The sequence below is a fragment of the Protopterus annectens genome, chromosome 1.part2, assembly GCF_019279795.1.
Source record: "Protopterus annectens isolate FY-2018-M chromosome 1.part2, PAN1.0, whole genome shotgun sequence".
NCBI classification, from domain to species: Eukaryota; Metazoa; Chordata; order Ceratodontiformes; family Protopteridae; genus Protopterus; species Protopterus annectens.
In genome coordinates, this window is record NC_056727.1 from 569,428,381 (window position 1) to 569,445,389 (window position 17,009).

The window sequence follows — 17,009 nt, forward strand, 5'->3', positions numbered from 1 at the left end:
ACCAACGTGTCCATCAAGGTCCTTTATCAATTCAGGAAATAAAATTTAAACTGTCTCGGTAAGTTTTTTTTTTTAATCTGACACCCCCCCTGTCATACCTCTCAACTGTCCCTGATTTCCAGGGATGTCCCTGATTTTGACTCAAATTCGAACTCTGCCCCTCTTAATCCCTCCTAAAACTAGTGACTTTTGGAGGAAAGGTGGTGAATTACACTTAATGAATAATGACAATAATTAAGAGTTATAAACTTCTTTTACCTCAGAAAATGTGTATTCATTCATATGCTCTGAGTCTGTCAATGTTTCAAGTTAATAGCACTAATATTTTAAATGTGTCCCTGAGTGTCCCTGATGTTGTCATGACTTGTCCCTGATTCAGCTGATATTTGTCCCCAATCGTTTGAAAGGTCTGCCCCCTGCAAGTGTACTTCTCATTAGCAGGGATGCAGAACTGCTAACAAGTCACACTTACAAGGTATTACCTAGTCAAAACTTTTAAAACTCACACTTGTACTGCTCAGGTGGGTGCATGTCTTGGCACTGGTACTAACACCAAATTTATCTGTCTAGTATGTCAAACAAATTGAGTGATTCAGGAATAATAATGTGTTGAGACCTAACTAACATATTCACTGGGGAGGTTAAGCTACATGATATAAGCAGGAGCTGGGGCTGTGCAACTTCTATTGTGCTAGGGAGGACTGCTTGGTTTCCCAAGTGCTGCTAAACAAACATTTTGACAACTGTTGTTTTGTGATACTTTTAAGATAACTGTCTTAAATCTTTCAAGGCATGCAATCTTCTTTACAACTGTTGTCACAGTTGTGCTGATAACTTTTTTTGCAAAGACTGCTGTCTAACCTTGCAAAGTGTGTTTTTAAAATGAACAAAAACAACTTCTGTTACTGCAGTCATCCCTTATTTGTATTTCATGGGGAAAGATTTGAGATGTTTAGACATGTCTGGATTGTAGAAGCTTATGTTAGTTAAATGGCTACATTAGGCAATTAATCTCTGCTTATACTGTTCTATCTGCCTAGTACTTGTTGTATATATTCTTCTATGTACATAAAATCAGTTTGTTCACTTCTGTAGTCATAGGTTTTATCCTTTTGGGGATACATATTTTCAGACCTGTTTTGTATGCTGCTATCCACTGCCTGCATAACAAATATTTGCCCCCCCCCCGTAAGTATATCATCATATAAACCACAACCACTCTGTGTATAATTTGATCTAATATAAGTTTTTTTTTCATCACAACAGGGAAGGATATGGCTTCAAAACACAATAAAACCTTGCTTATCAGAGGCTGAGAATGAGGTCATAGTAGGGGGCCATCCATCTTCACAGGGCATGATTCCTAGATCCTCATTCAGTATATAAGCCCTTCTGTGACTGTGTCTGGTGGCAGGTGGTCAATGATGTAAATGCTGTTGGTGGACAGAGCCATGACTATATGAGTGTCAGACATAGGGTCAGTTATATGGTTATAAAGCTATTGGCAGAACAAAGGCTGTTGCTCACTGAGATGGAGAAGTTACTGTTAACTGAAAGGGATCCAGGCTGTGGTTGGAGGTGGCAGCGGTCAGCATTGTTGCCTCACAGCAAGAGGTTCACTGGTTCAGTTCTTGGCTGGGGTGCCTTCTGTACAAAGTCTGTATGTCATGTGGGTTTCCTCCAGGTGCTTGAATTCCTCTCACATTCCAAAGACATGCATTAGGTGGATTGGACACTCTAAATTGGCTATAGGTGAGAGTGTTTGCATGAGTGAGTTGTGTGAATGAACTACCATGGCAGGGCTAGCCACCTGGCAGTGTAAACCTTGGCTCAGGTTGATTGTCACTGTAGAAGTGACACCCCTACCCCATGTGCAAAATGGGAAAAGGAGTTGAGGCTGGATGGCTGGATGGCTGGATGGATGGATGGATGGATGGATGGATGGATGGATGGATGGATGGATGGATGGATCCAGGCAGCTCAGAAGGTTTCCACAGTGTTGTGCCAAATGTGGGGACAGAGGTGGAGGACAATGGGAGGATTCCAGTAGTGATGCACTGTATATGCCATTCAGATATAAAAATTAGTTTGTTTATGAGCACTATTAAGTTGTCTTACATTGTATGGTTATATTACCTCTATCAACTGTAATTAATGTGTCTAGGGTCATCTGGTATTGAGGTACAATCACCACCTACCTGCATATGGTATGGGCATACTTTTTGTTATTGGTTATACATGTTACTTTCTGAGATTATTTCCATTTGCATGCGTGGTTGAGTTATTTAGGTGTAGATATTTATGTTGTATTCTTTTTTTTCTATTTTTTTTATTTTTCTGTTTTGTTGGTGTATTCACAGGTGAGTCTGACACCAGCACTGTGAACCTCCCTATGCCTAATGTAAGATAGAAGTGTAGCTGGCTCAACCAGTGTCCTATGCTGATATGAGGAACTAGCACCCAACCCCATCAGCTCTCCAAGCAAAGACAAAAAAAGGGCTTCTGCAAAACTGCAAGATGCCAACTGCCTGGCTTCCTACAGACAGTACCCAATGGGTGCACCCCCTTGAGCTCTTCAGGTGAAGATCAAAGAAAAATATTCTGCTCCTTCTATTGGCATACCAACCAGGTGGCAAAATACACAATATGCCCCCTCCTCCTTCTTGCCCCAGCTAATCAGGTATTGTTTCAATACCCTGCCCCTGATCCTACTTCTTCTCATTTGAGTAACAAAAAAATACCCTGTACAGAGTGCTATGGCATAAAAAAATGATACAGTTTATACACTATATGGGTTACTTCTCAGATCATGAAAAAGTGCTCTACATGGTGGTAGTATATTAAGAGAATTCCTTTTCACTGAGTTTACTTAGGGTCTTATGGATCCAAAGCCTAACTCATATTTGGCTACCTGTGAACATAAGGGTAGAACTTGTGCTGTGTCATTTGGACAGAGTTGCATGCTTGCTTTCAAAACTATGATTTTTTTATGTCAGTATAAGGAGAGGGTAGGTGACCTTTCATTAATGGAAAGCTATTTGTCAGTATACAAACAATCAGTGCTGCTACTTAAGAACTGCTAGGGCTATAAATCTCTAGATTTTTATTTGAATCAATTGTTAGTGTTTCAGGGCATTCAAAAGAGCCATGGATGATGAGGTGTAAGACACAACCAATTTTAAGTACATGGAAATTTTCATCTACAGTCATTTGGGACTCCCTATTGCAATTCTAAGAACATAATTATAAGTCACAGAATTATTAAAAAAACATCAAAACTGAAGGAGAAAAGTTTCTCCTTTAATGTTATGTATTGCAAGGAGCAAGCTCACCTGCATCCACCAATGTGGACTTTCACCCCCACGTCCCCAGTACTTGTATATACTAACTTAAAGATTACCATACCATAGAGAAAAGTGACACAGTAATCTCAAACTTATTGTATGTAAGTCCCATGTTTTACATATTCAGTCATTCACTATTCTGGGACTCACAGTTATGGATCTCAATATTTAAAACTGTTACCATCATTTGGCCTTGCCTGCTGGGGGGAGTCTAGAGGTAGATTATGCTAGTTTTATTTGACAGAATAACTTAGTGGATATTCATTTTGTTTTGGGTCTTGAAGACAAGTGCTCAGAGTTTGGTTAGGTTTATGTGTGACATATTATTGCTAAACCAATGCAATATGTTATTAAACTATAAAAAGCTTTCTAGAGTGACATAGTTCTTATTCTGTGAGGGTAAGACTACATCATCTGCATACTGAATAATATGCAGATACCCAGTGCCTGAATTAAATCAATTTATGTAAAATCTTCTTCTTTCGGCTGTTCCCATTAGGGGTAGCCACAGCGGATCATCTGTTTCCATTCCTTCCTGTCCTCTGCATCTTGCTCTGTCACAGCAACCACTTGCATGTCCTCTCTCACCATATCCATAAATCTTATCTTAGGCCTTCTTCTTTTTCTCTTACCTGGCAGCTCCAGCCTTAGCATCCTTTTCCCAATATACCCAGCATCCCTCCTCAGCACATGTCCAAACCAATGCAATCTCGCCTCTCTGGCTTCGTCTCCAAACTGTCGAACCTGAGCTGACCCTCTAATATACTGATTCCTAATCCTGTCCATCATCATCACACCCAATGTAAATTTTAATATCTTCAGCTCTCCTACCTCCAACTGACAACTGCCTTTTTATCAATGCCACCATCTCCAACCATATAACATAGCTGGGCTCACTACTGTCTGGTAGACCTTCCCTTTCACTCTTACTGCTACCCATCTGTCACAAATCCCTCCTGGAACTCTTCTCCACCCACTCCACCCTGCCTGTACTCTCTTCTTCACCTCTCTTCCACACCCACCATTACTCTGAACTGTTGATCCCATGTATTTAAACTCATCCACCTTCACCAACTCTACTACCTGCATCCCCACCATTCCTCTATCCTCCCTCTCATTCACACACATATATTCTGTCTTTGTCCTGCTGACCTTTATTCCCTTGCTCTCTAGAGCATATCTCCACCTCTCCAGGATCTCTTCAACCTGTTCCCTACTTTCACTACAGATCACAATGTCATCCACAAACATCATAGTCCACAGGGACTCCAGTCTGATCTCATCTGTCAACCTGTCCATCACCATTGCAAATAAGAAAGGGCTCAGAGCTGATCATTGATATAATCCCAACTCCACCTTAAATGCATCCATCATTCCTACCGCCGACCTCACCACTGTCACACTACCTTTATACATATTCTGTACCACTATTACATACTTCTCTGCCACTACAGACTTCCTCATACAATAGCACAACTCCTCTCTAGGCACCCTGTCATATGCTTTCTCTAAGTCCACAAAGACACAATGAAACTCCTTCTGACCTTCTCTGTACTTCGCAATCAACACTCTCAGAGCATACATTGCATCTGTAGTGCTCTTTCCTGGCATGAAACCATACTGCTGATCACTAAGCATCACCTTCCTCCTTAACCTAGCTTCCACTATTCTTTCCCATGACTTCATGCTCTGACTGATCAGCTTTATCCCTCTGTAGTTACTTCAGCTCTTCACACCCCCCTTATTCTTAAAAATCAGTATCAAAACACTTCTCCACTACACAGGCATCCTCTCACTTTCCAAGATTTCTTTAAACAATCTGGTTAAAAACTTCACTGCCATCTCTCCTAAATAACTCCATGCTTTCACAGGTATGTCATCTGGACCAACAGCCTTTCCATTCTTCAGCCTCTTCATAGCTGCTCTTACTTCCTCCTTGCTAATCCATTGCACTTCCTGATTCACTATCCCCACATCATCCAACCTTCTCTCTCTCATTCTCTTCATTCATCAGCCCCTCAAAGTACTCTTTCTATCTGCTCAACACACTCTCCTCGCTTGTGAGTATGTTTTCCTTATTATCCTTTATCACCTTTACCTGCTGAACATCTTTCCCATCTCAGTCCCTCTGTCTAGCCAGTCAGTACAGGTCCTTTTCTCCCTCCTTAGTGTCCAACCTTTCATACAACTCTTCATATGCCTTATCCTTAGCCTTAGCTACCTCTCTCTTTGCCATGCACCTCATCTCCTTATACTCCTGTCTATTTTCTTCATCTCTCTGACAATCCCACTTCTTCTTCGCCAACCTCTTTCTCTGTATACTCTCCTGTACTTCCTCATTCCACCACCAGGTCTCCTTGTCCTCCTTCCTCTTTCCAGATGTCACACCAAGCACCTTTCTAGCTGTCTCCCTTACCTGCTCTGCAGTAGTTTCCCAGCTATTTGGTAACTCTTCACTGCCTCCCAGTGCCTGTCTTAACTCATCCCTGAACTCCACCTCACAATCACCCTTTTTCAACTTACACCATTTGAACCTTGGCATTGCCCTCACACTCCTCCTCATCTTCTTGATCTCCAACAGCATCCTACAGACCACCATCCTATGCTGCCTAACTACTCTTTCCCTGGTCACCACTTTACAGTCTCCAATCTCCTTCAGACTGGCCCTGCAAGACAGAATATAATCCACCTGTGTGCATCTTCCTCCACTCATGTACATCACCCTATGCTCCTCCCTCTTTTTAAAATACGCATGTCCCACAGCCATGTCCATCCTTTTCATAAAATCCACTATCATCTGACCTTCTGCATTCCTCTCCTTAACACCATACCTGCCCATCGCTTCCTCATCCCCTCTGTTCCCTTCACCAACATGCCCATTGAAATCCGCTCCAATCACAGCTCTCTCACCCACTCACCATTCACCACCACTTCATCCAACTCACTCCTAAATTTTTCTTTCTCATCCATCACACATCCAACTTGTGGAGCATATGCACTAACAACATTCATCATCACCCCATCAATTTCCAGCTTCATAAACATCACTCTGATACTTTTTCATCTCCAAAACTCTTTTGACATACTGTTCCTTCAGGATAACCCAACCCTATTTCTCCTCCCATCCCCACCATGGTAGGACAATTTGAACCCACCTCCAATATACCTGGCCTTACTCCTCTTCCATCTGGTCTCTTGCACGCACAGTATATCAGCCTTCTTTCTCTTCCTCACATCAGCTAGCTCTCTCCCTATTCCAGTCATACTGAGAACATTTAAAGTTCCTACCCTCACTACTACACTCCTAACCTTCTTCCTCTCTTCCTGCCTTCGGGCTTGCCTTCCCCCTCTTCTTCTCCTTCTCCTTTGGCCAACAGTAGCCCAATTTCCACCAACACCCTGTTGGTTAGTAGTACTGGTGGCGGTCATTGTTAACCCGGGACTCGACTGATCCAGTATGGAAATCTGTATTGTTGTCCGCATATGTCATTTGGCAAATGTTTTGCTGGATGCCCTTTCTGACATAACCCTTCCCATTTATCCAGGCTTGGGACCAGTACAAAGAAATGCACTGGCTTGTGCATCCCCAGTGGCTGGGTTAAATTAATTTATGTAAAATGAAGAGAGCAATTGTTCAAAGACTCAGCTTTGGGAGCACCAGACATAATGTTTCTTTGCAACGGGAATGGAGTAAGGGTCGAATGACCAAGCCTTGTCTAACATCCAGGTAAATATTTCTATGTAATAAGCTAATTGGTAAACCAGTCTATTTAGCCAGTTCCAAAAGATTTTTGGTGATTAACTTAAATAGAAAGCTATGCTCAACTGTGTGAAAGGCTCTTTTAAAGTGAGCACATACAACACCACTTAGAAGATCTTTCCTTTTTCCACAAATGAGATTGTATTGAGAAGAGTTAGTAAATACTGTCCTTCTGTTTTCCATCTAGTACACTGGCCTAAGATTTTGAGCACAGTGAATTTTGAAAAAAAATGAGATACTCCATTTCCTGTCAAGGCTGTGCTATTGAGGGAGGTTCATGAACATATGGTTGCAGAAGGAGAGAGGAAGGGCAAGAATCTCTAGATCCATATTGATGACATTAGATGACCAGCTACTCATCATCCTGGTGTTAGAGGTGTCCATCTCTAGTGCTCAGGGTGGCACTGATACTGGGATACCTTAGAGACCAGACTGGCCATTGTCAATAGGCTGTGTGCTTTTCTAACGTTATCTTGTGGTACTGATATGATTCTATTTAGTTACCACTGTCTAAGGTGCTCGGTCTGCTTATACCAAACAACATGCTTCTGATGAGTGTGGAGCCATGTCATCTGCCATAGTGCTAGTAGTGCATTTTGTCACTGCTTCATGTATGGTTCACTGGAATAACTTTGTTTCATGGTATGCATTTCTTTGTCAGTCACTGTGTTCCTCTTTCACCCATGGCAATGTTGACCGTAGTTAGGCTCGCACAGCAAATGTGCCTGAAGTTATAGTTGCGTGCCCTAGCACCTGTGGGTTTCAGACTTTTGCTACCTATGGGGCTGGTAATGCCAGAGCAAATGCCAAAACAGCTGAGTTTGCAGCAGCTGCAGCATCTGTGCAGGATATTAAAGAGCTAGACTGACGATTGATGAGTATTGGTGTCCACCACTGCAGTGTCATTCTGGAATGGGATCTCATTTGAGATATTGTATTGTGGTAGCCTCCTCAATGGTTGATATAGGTGTATCTGGGAAGTTGCTCTAGCTAAATGACAGGGTGGTAGTAACATCAGTGCTCCTTGGATTCAGAGGCACTGGATACTCATGTGGGTGACAATGCCGTGCAATCTTATTTGGTACATGTTAAAGGGTCTACTGTGGTATCCCCTACAACAGGTACATAACCATGTTGGCATTGCAGCTGATGATGATGTGAATATTGCAGTTAATAATGTTCCTGTACAACACTGACAAATGCAAAGAGTGTATCAGGTGATCACAGGTGCATACAGCTAGAATGGTACATAACTCCTCCATCATGAATTCTATGTGTGGTTTGAGTGGCATGATATCTAAATGGGGCAAATGGACTCTGATGTTGTCATACAGCTTTATAGTCATGCAACATAATTGCGGTATTGGATGGTATGTGTGCTCTCACAATGGTTGGTACAATGTAGGCACCCTATACTATCACTTTCCTTTTGCCCTGGCTTCCATAGCACTAATCAATAAGCACCACTCTATCAGCATCTGGACACCATTCCCACAGTGTCACAGTCATTTACCTGCTTTAGACACATCTCCATAAGTCCTCCAAGTTTATGTTTGGAATAGGGCTCCTGCAGGCAGTTCATATAATAGTGAATGTATGAATATTTCTTTAGTACATTCAAAATTTTCAGCAGCTAGCCTGCATCCATGACATAGTGGGATAAATCCCTGGCTACAGACCAGGTGGCTTGACAATGACTAGCAGCTTGACTGTTTTATGGCATAGGCAGGGACCATCGGCATGCCAATACCAGGGGCAGGGGAACAGTGGTTCTCACCTGGATTGTGCTGCTGCTACAGTGTCAGGACCCCACTGCATAGTTGAAGTTTATCATTCATTGGTGGTCTCAGTCAAAACAACGTTGGGGTGGCAACCCAAGCTGGTGATGGCAGCCTCTGTAAGCAAATGTAATAGGTGCATGCATGCTTAGACTGAGGGCCATAGGTGGCCCTTAATGTGATGAAAGACAATGTCATCACCAGGTGGCAAAAGGATTAAGAGCATAAAGAAAACTGCTGTCATTGGTGGGATGCTGGCAAGAGCACAAGGCTCCCTCATACCTACCTAGATAATAACCCCATAGAGACTTGATAGTCATCAGATGTGGAAAAAAATTATATAATAAAAAAAAATTTGGCAGCAGCTCAAGGATGTGGCTGTGGGAGTGGACTGCTGACACTACGGTGTTTGATTCCTTCCACACCTCCACTTTTCTGCTGTGTGACTCAAAGCAAGTCATTTAAGCAGACCAGGCCTCACACCTGAAAAAGGGCACTTACGTGCAATTGGCGGACCAAATTAACAAATGCATAAAATGCAAATGTTAAAAAATGCTAGCTATTACTTATACATGCAACAACACTTGCATGCTTTTTTATACACCTATATGAAAGGCCTGCAGTGTGAGTGTGTTCTTCAACACCTCAACAATGTAGCTTTGGTTTACATAGGTTGTTGTCCCAGCTATGTGGGGAATATTATGTCATCTTCATGTTTTTATGGGCTGTCAGCACTTTTTCCTTTTTTGTTTGCTAGTGGTGCTGCAGATATTGGTACCAGGCTGCTTAGTCCTAGGTCATGCAGTATGTAGCATGCCATGAAGATTCAACAGGCCCTGTATGGTTTGTATGGCAGTGCCCCTCCAAAGCCACTCAGATAACAAAATCTTGTTTTGAGAAATGGTACAGGTCAAATGCTTCATGGGTTTCTCACTTACCTGTAGGTGACATTATGGGCTTTAGGGCCTTGTTGAGAGGATGAGCAGCCATAGCTCAAGGGGATATCCAACATCACCCATGAAGCAACACTATGGGATGGTGCCAGTTTTAAAGCCATGATATCAGGTGCTAGAGTATCACATGTGCATCATGTCTATCTCCAGATTACTTGACACAGACATTCATTACTGACTGATGTTGGTCTGAAACCATGGTGTGGGCATCATTTGCTCCAGGGGCATGGAAAAAGATGAAAGTGACATAAAAAATGCAGATGACACCAAGAAGTCTGCAAATCCCATGGAAGCCTTACATTACTAGGACTCATGAAAACTCAGTCTAGAGCATCCAGATGGAAGTTTCTGCAGGTGACATTATTCACTGGATGAATTGATGGAGCATATGATTGCCAGAAAGCTGGACTATATCAACTGTATCTGTATATGTGCCAGTGGCCAGGATGAGCCTCATTTACAGGGAATCTGGTTGCTCTCTAGCTCCTGCAACGCATCTGTCAACATAGGGTGCACAGGAAGTTAAGGATGTGGCCATCTATCTAAACCTGCCCCTGCTGAACCTGCCCGGTGAAACAGCTGTATAGAGATTATACAAAAGAGCAACTCTGTGTGCTTCTGATATGCACAAAAAGGCCAATGCCAGCTGTCTGGTTCACAGTTATGGCTGGATTACAGTTAATAAGTGCTATTAGTGTGTAGCATTCTCTTCACTACTTGTGTTCCTGGTTCACAGATAACAGTGTGTTGGTAAATATCATTCATCAAGAACTGCAGCTTGAATTTCATGTTGTCACCTGTGGCATAAGCATTTCATTTGCATGTGTTACAGGAGGCGTTGTCTCATAATGTACCATGTCAGCTTTCTGTTGGGAGGGTGGCCTAATGGTTAAGGTGTTTACCTTACGAACACAAGGTGCAAGGTTTGAGTCTCACAAGGGATAATTGGCTAGGCTTAAAATGGCTCGCCAGGGCAGTTAGCTTAGTATGAACCTATGAACTGTTCTGCCATTTATTATGGCCTTAAATTGCACATCAACCTTCCATATTGCACTATATTTATGCACTTAGGTTCATAGGTTCATACTAGGCTATCTGCCCGAGGGCATTTACAAGCCTAGCCCATAGTTTTGTGGCTTACGCCACCCCTTTAGTATGGGGAACTATACCCATTATTTTGCTGTGCCTCTGTTGAGCAGTGACACTGAGGTAATCCCTGGGGTATATCTGCGATCTCCCATCCATTGGTCAAGATTTCTCTTGAACAAGGCCAGCGAGGTGCTCTGCCTCACATATACCGGAATTTTATTCCACAGCATAGGGAGTCTTTGGGTGATGAATCTATCCCTCCAGCACGTCCTATTAATAGCCGTGTCGAGGTTTAAGTCTCCTGCCCTTGTGGCTCTGACGGATCTAGATTTTTTGAGGTGAAGCATATTCATCAAATCTGGGTTTGACATGGCCTTGTATGTTAGGCAAAGGTCACCTCTGAGCAAGCGGTCAGCGACTGAATAGAGCTGGAGTTCTTTCAGTCGGGCAGCATAGGACAGATGTTTGAGACCCTTTATCCTTTTGGTGAGGAACTTTTGTGGCCTCTCCAGCTGCTGCAAGTGTCGGGTCAGATACATTCCGAATGGGGCATTGTACTCAATCATTGGTCTGATGAGTGATGAGTATAGGGAGACTATGACCTCCCTTGATCTAGATGAGAATCCCTTCATGATAAGGTGGGCAATGTAGAAGGTCTTCCTAACTACTTTAGCTACATGGGTGTCGAATGACAGACTACTATCAACCTGGGTCCCCAGGTCCCTGATAACTTCTTCTATGCTCAGTGGATTGCCACCTATTTGGTAGCTAGGGGTAACCTTGTTTTTCCCGAAGGGTATGACTATGCATTTTTTGGCATTTAACTTTAGGCCATGGCTCTGGCACCAGTTATCCGTTTCTGTGAGACCCTTCTGAAGGATATCTGTGTCAGATGTGTTTTCTACTATGGCGCCCAGTTTGCAGTCATCTGCAAACTTTGTCAGCCATAACCCTCCTGTGTTTGCTTGTACTTGGAAAAGTAGATGCCAAACAAGAGTGGGCCCAGGACTGAGCCCTGTGGTACACCACTTGTGACAGGCTTTGAGTCTGACATGGCGCCAGCGACTCTGACCCTGTGGGTTCTGTCACTCAGCCAGTTTGCAACCCATCTTGTGATGTATGGGTTAACATTTAAGCTGATGAGTTTTTCAATGATACCCGAGTGGGGTATTGTATCGAAGGCCTTCGCCAGATCGAGGTAGGCTGTATGGACTGCCTTTCCTCATCAATGGCTTTGGTGACTGTTTCAAAAGTCAACCAAGTTTAGAAGGCATGATCTGCCTTTGACAAAGCCAAACTGGGATGGATCCAAAGTCTGCAAATTCCCTATGTCTTTATTTATGAGGTCCATTATGATCCTCTCCATGGCTTTGCAGATAAGGCTTGTCAAGCTAATGGGCCGGTAATTTCCAGGGTCGGTGGAGGCACCGCCTTTGTGAAGTGGGACCACAGTTGCAGTGCGCCACTCCCTGGGTACGTATCCAGAGGTAAGACTATGATTAAACAGCTGTCCTAGCTGTGGGTTTAATTCCTCGTTGAAACATCTAATGAAGACTGTGGATGAAATCACACTTCCATGGTGTAAGTATACGGGGCACACAAACAGAAGGATTACTCTTGGATTACTGATCTGATAAGGAACTAGAATTTCTAGTCAGAAAGAAAAATAAACAGTAATATGGACATCACATTCTCATTACTGAAACACAAGCAAGGAATGCCAACATTTTAAGCATGTGTATTTATTGCAAACAACAATGTTTAAATAAGAATTTGAACTAACTTCTTTGAGGAGATTATAAAGATTTTACTTTGTGATTAAAAGTGAAATGGCACAAAACCTGCCATCCAGCTCCAGATTTCAGCAAGTAACTTTGAATTTGGCTATGTAATATAACTTATTGTGCCTCTCTTATCATATTTATGCATTTAGATGTTTCTCCTTAACACTCAATGTGGCTGATGATTCATTCTCATCAGTGCTCTTAGACTGTTTACAGAGGAAAGTGCTATGTTCATTGATAATAAATAACTTGGTTCTCATAGAATGCGTAATTCCACTTTAATATAAAATGCTAGAAAACTCTTCCCATGTTAGCTCACTGGAAGATAAAGTTCCCTTCATTGCACCAGAGTCATTGATTTAGATCTGATGTACACTGACAATAGCAGGCAATCATCTTTATAAAACCATCCTATTAATATCTTATTAGCTACTTTTGAGAACATAAGGATTCAGTCTTACGTTATCATAGTTTACTTCTACCAATTTTTTTTTTATCCTCAGGGATTTTGTCATTGCTTTATTAAATATATTCATCTCTAGAATATCTCACAATAGCAAAAACAGTTGGAAATGTGTGTGGCTGATTTCAAAACTGAAGCAGTTTAATTACTTATCAATTTTGTTTTGCCCACTGTATTATCCAGCTGAGAAAAGTCTATTTTCATTGAATGCCCAGAGAGAACTCCACAGTCATTGGTGTCATAATAATAGGACAATGTGCTTTAATTATTTATACTTTGAAAACATTGTCAGATGACTTAATCTAGTATCGACTATTTTCACCACAACAGCACAAGGCCAACAGAGAAAATACAAAAACAAAATGCTTACAAATTTTAGCACATTCTCACAGACATGCTTAGATAAGGAGACTTCAGAATTATTGATAGATAAGTTGCACAATGAAACACAGACACAACTATATAAAGAGTACAACATTTCTTTGCATAGTTTAAAGACATGTAAAGCTAAACTCCATGCTTATTTTATTATAGTGTCTCAAGCATGTTATGTGTCTTTATAAATATGTCATTCATGTGGCTAAGTTGGGACACAAACTCAGGTATCAAGGAGATAGGCTTTACATTCAGCTTTGTGTCTCAAGTTCCACAAGAACTCTTTGCATAATTTTGTGCAGTCAGGGGTTTCCCTGTGGCATTTATAAAGATTATCACAGTTAGTATATGCAACTGTGAAGAAAAAAAAATAATATTTTTAAACAGGTCTATATTACCTTATAGAAAAGCCATAATATCAAATGGCTTTTCATCGAACTGGAAAAGTCGAAAGCTGAAAATAGCGAAAATGAGAATGAACGAATTCTTTCCCTTGGAAAGAAATTGCTAGCCCTACCACCAACTACACACTAATCTTATCGTAACAAAGTGGGGGGCTTCACCCCCCCACACCCCCCAATGTTGGGATCTGTGCCCCCCACACACCCCCTAACTAAATATACCAACTCCGAGTTTGGGCTACAGTGGGGAAAAGGGCAAACTAACAAAGATGGCCAAGCGGTTTCTTTCCCACGGAAAGAATTCCCTCATTTGCGTTTTCGCTATTTTCAGCTTTCGACTTTTCCAGTTTGATGAAAACCCATTCAGCATTACAGCTTTTCGATAAGGTAGTAGGAACCCATTTTAAACAAGTAAGCCTACTGCACACAAACCCCTTTCTAGGAGTGTTACTGGAGCAATACCTAGTTAACTGACTTTTCAAAACCACAGTTTATACCCTCTCTACATGGAGCGCTACAATCATCAGGTTAAAAAAAAAGTTTCCTTTCTATAAACTATAGCAAACTGCTTGCGACAAATGTAGCAGACAGTTGCTACAGTTTATACCCTGCCTATTTGGAGCGCTACAGCTTTCAGGTTTTAGTTAAAAAAAGATTTTTTTTATCTTTTAAATTGTGACAAACTATTTACTACAATGTAGCATGCAGTTGCTACATGTTAGACCACACACAGAGCACTAAAGTGCTCAGGTTTGGCCACAAATGTAATACCGGCTTTTAAAAGCCGGTATTGCATTAGAGATCAGAATTGGCTGGTCACACCCCCCAACACTTTGTGCCCAAGGCAGTTGTCCTTCTCACCCCACCCTACCTAAGCTACTACTTAAAACCAAACAATATTTTTTTTCTCTTGGATTATTCAGTCTTTACACACCAAGAGAGTCATAGCATCAGTGCCTTTAGGTCAAAAGGGCGAAGACTTGTACTTCAAAATGTTTCTGGTACCAAATAAAGAAGTCGCTCAGAGACTAGTTCTAGATCTTTCATTTGCATATCTTTATGTGAAAGTTCCAAAGTTCAAACTGTTGATCTTACAGAATGTGTTACCTTTCATTACACACACAAGTTACTTGGAAACTCTAGACCTAAAATATGCTTACTACCATATTCCCATAGTTATAGGCTTCAGATAATCACTTCAGTTCTCTTTTTCTGAGTCAGATTACCAGTTGTCTGACTTATCTTCTGGTTTATAGACAGTTCCAAGAGTATTCACAAAATGCCTAGCCCCAGTTATACTGAAGACTAAATGGCATTCACATCCTCCTTTATTTAGATGACTTGCTTATCTTTGCAAAATCTTTATCCAAATGTCAAGAGGCATTATGATGGGTTATGTCTGTTCTGACTAATGTGGGCTTCCAGATATATACTGCAAAATCCTCTTTGACTCTGTCTCACAGGGTTGTGTTTCTGGGATGCTTTATAGATTATTCTCTTCAAAGGGCCTTTTTAACACAAGACATGGTGGATCTTTATCTGGATTTTTCCTGAACTTCTCCAATCAGTCTCCGACTTTGGTAAGATAATTCATTAGGATGCTAGGGTTCATAGCTTCTGTGATTCTCATGATCACTCTTGCCAGACTACAACTAAGAAAGATAAAGTGGTTTCTAAAAAAACACATGAACCCATCATTTGCATTCTCTGGAGTATTACATTCCAGTTTTAGGTTTTATATAAAAGGAACTGCTTTGGTGAAGACAAATTTAACTGAATCCAGGTCTCCCCTTCTTTCTTCTGACCCCAATCCAGTCGGTCAGCACAGGAGCTTCAGATTTTTCTTGAGGAGCTGTTTCCAGAGGGGTAAAAATACAATGCTTATGGAATCCTTCAGACAGGTCAAGCACATCAATTTAAAAGAGATATTGGCTATGATACATGTCTAAAAGTCTCTTCATCAACTTTGGCCCCTGGGACCTGTTTAAGTGATTACAGACAATACCAAAGTCATGTGGTATATAAACATGCAGGGTGGTATGAGGTCAGACACCTTATGCAGGCAGTCAATGACAGCTTGGGATTTAGTCCTTCAGCATTTATTAACCTTCCAAGCATCTTACATTCCATCAGAGCAGAACATAGTAGCAGACAAGCGAGTAGGACCAGGACAGACACTGTTGAATAGAAATTGAACAAGAAGAGAGGTCTTCCGGGAATTGATCCAGATACAGGGAACACCTCAAATACATCTCTTCACCTCCTTTCAAAACTGACAACTAGACAAGTTTTGCTCCAATGGTCCATGAAAACAAGCACGTAAAATAGATGAATTTTCATTATCTTGGAAGGGAATTTTCATTTGTGTAGTTCCATCCTTTCCACTGATTTGCAGGGTAATTCTGAAGATTCAAAAAGATACTCAAAAAAATAATTGTGGTGACCCCTTTTTGGCCCAGGCAACATTGGTTCTCCCTTTTTAAAGAATTGGCCAAGGGCAATTACCATGAGCTCCTTCACAGATGGGATCTACTTAAACAAGACAAGGAGAGTTTGATACACCCCAATATCAATTGACTTTGACTGACTACCTGGATGATTCAGTTTTAATGCCTTTTTCATGAGGATGTGCAGCAGGTAATAAAGGAGGCAAGAAAACCTGCTACTAGAAATCCTATGTGGGTAAGTGGAGTTGTAGTGTGCATTTATTTGCTGATAATTGTATAACTTTATTAGAAGATGTTGAAAAAGAACTTTCAGATGTTTTGGAGGATTTCAGGGGTTTGAGGGATAAATCATGTTAAGGTTTTCTTCAAAGAACATGGTTGCCATAGCCTTTGGTAGGTGGAATTATCATAGTCAGATGGAGATAATAAGCATCTGGATGCATGTTTTTTGTTCCATCAGTCGATACTGATATGAATGTGAGGAAAGGATCAAATAAAAGTTAGATGTATGGTCAGGAGGAGTGATAACATTAAAGGATAGACTAGTGGTATGAAGAGCTATTATCTTGCCACACACACACACACACACACACACACACACACACACACATATAT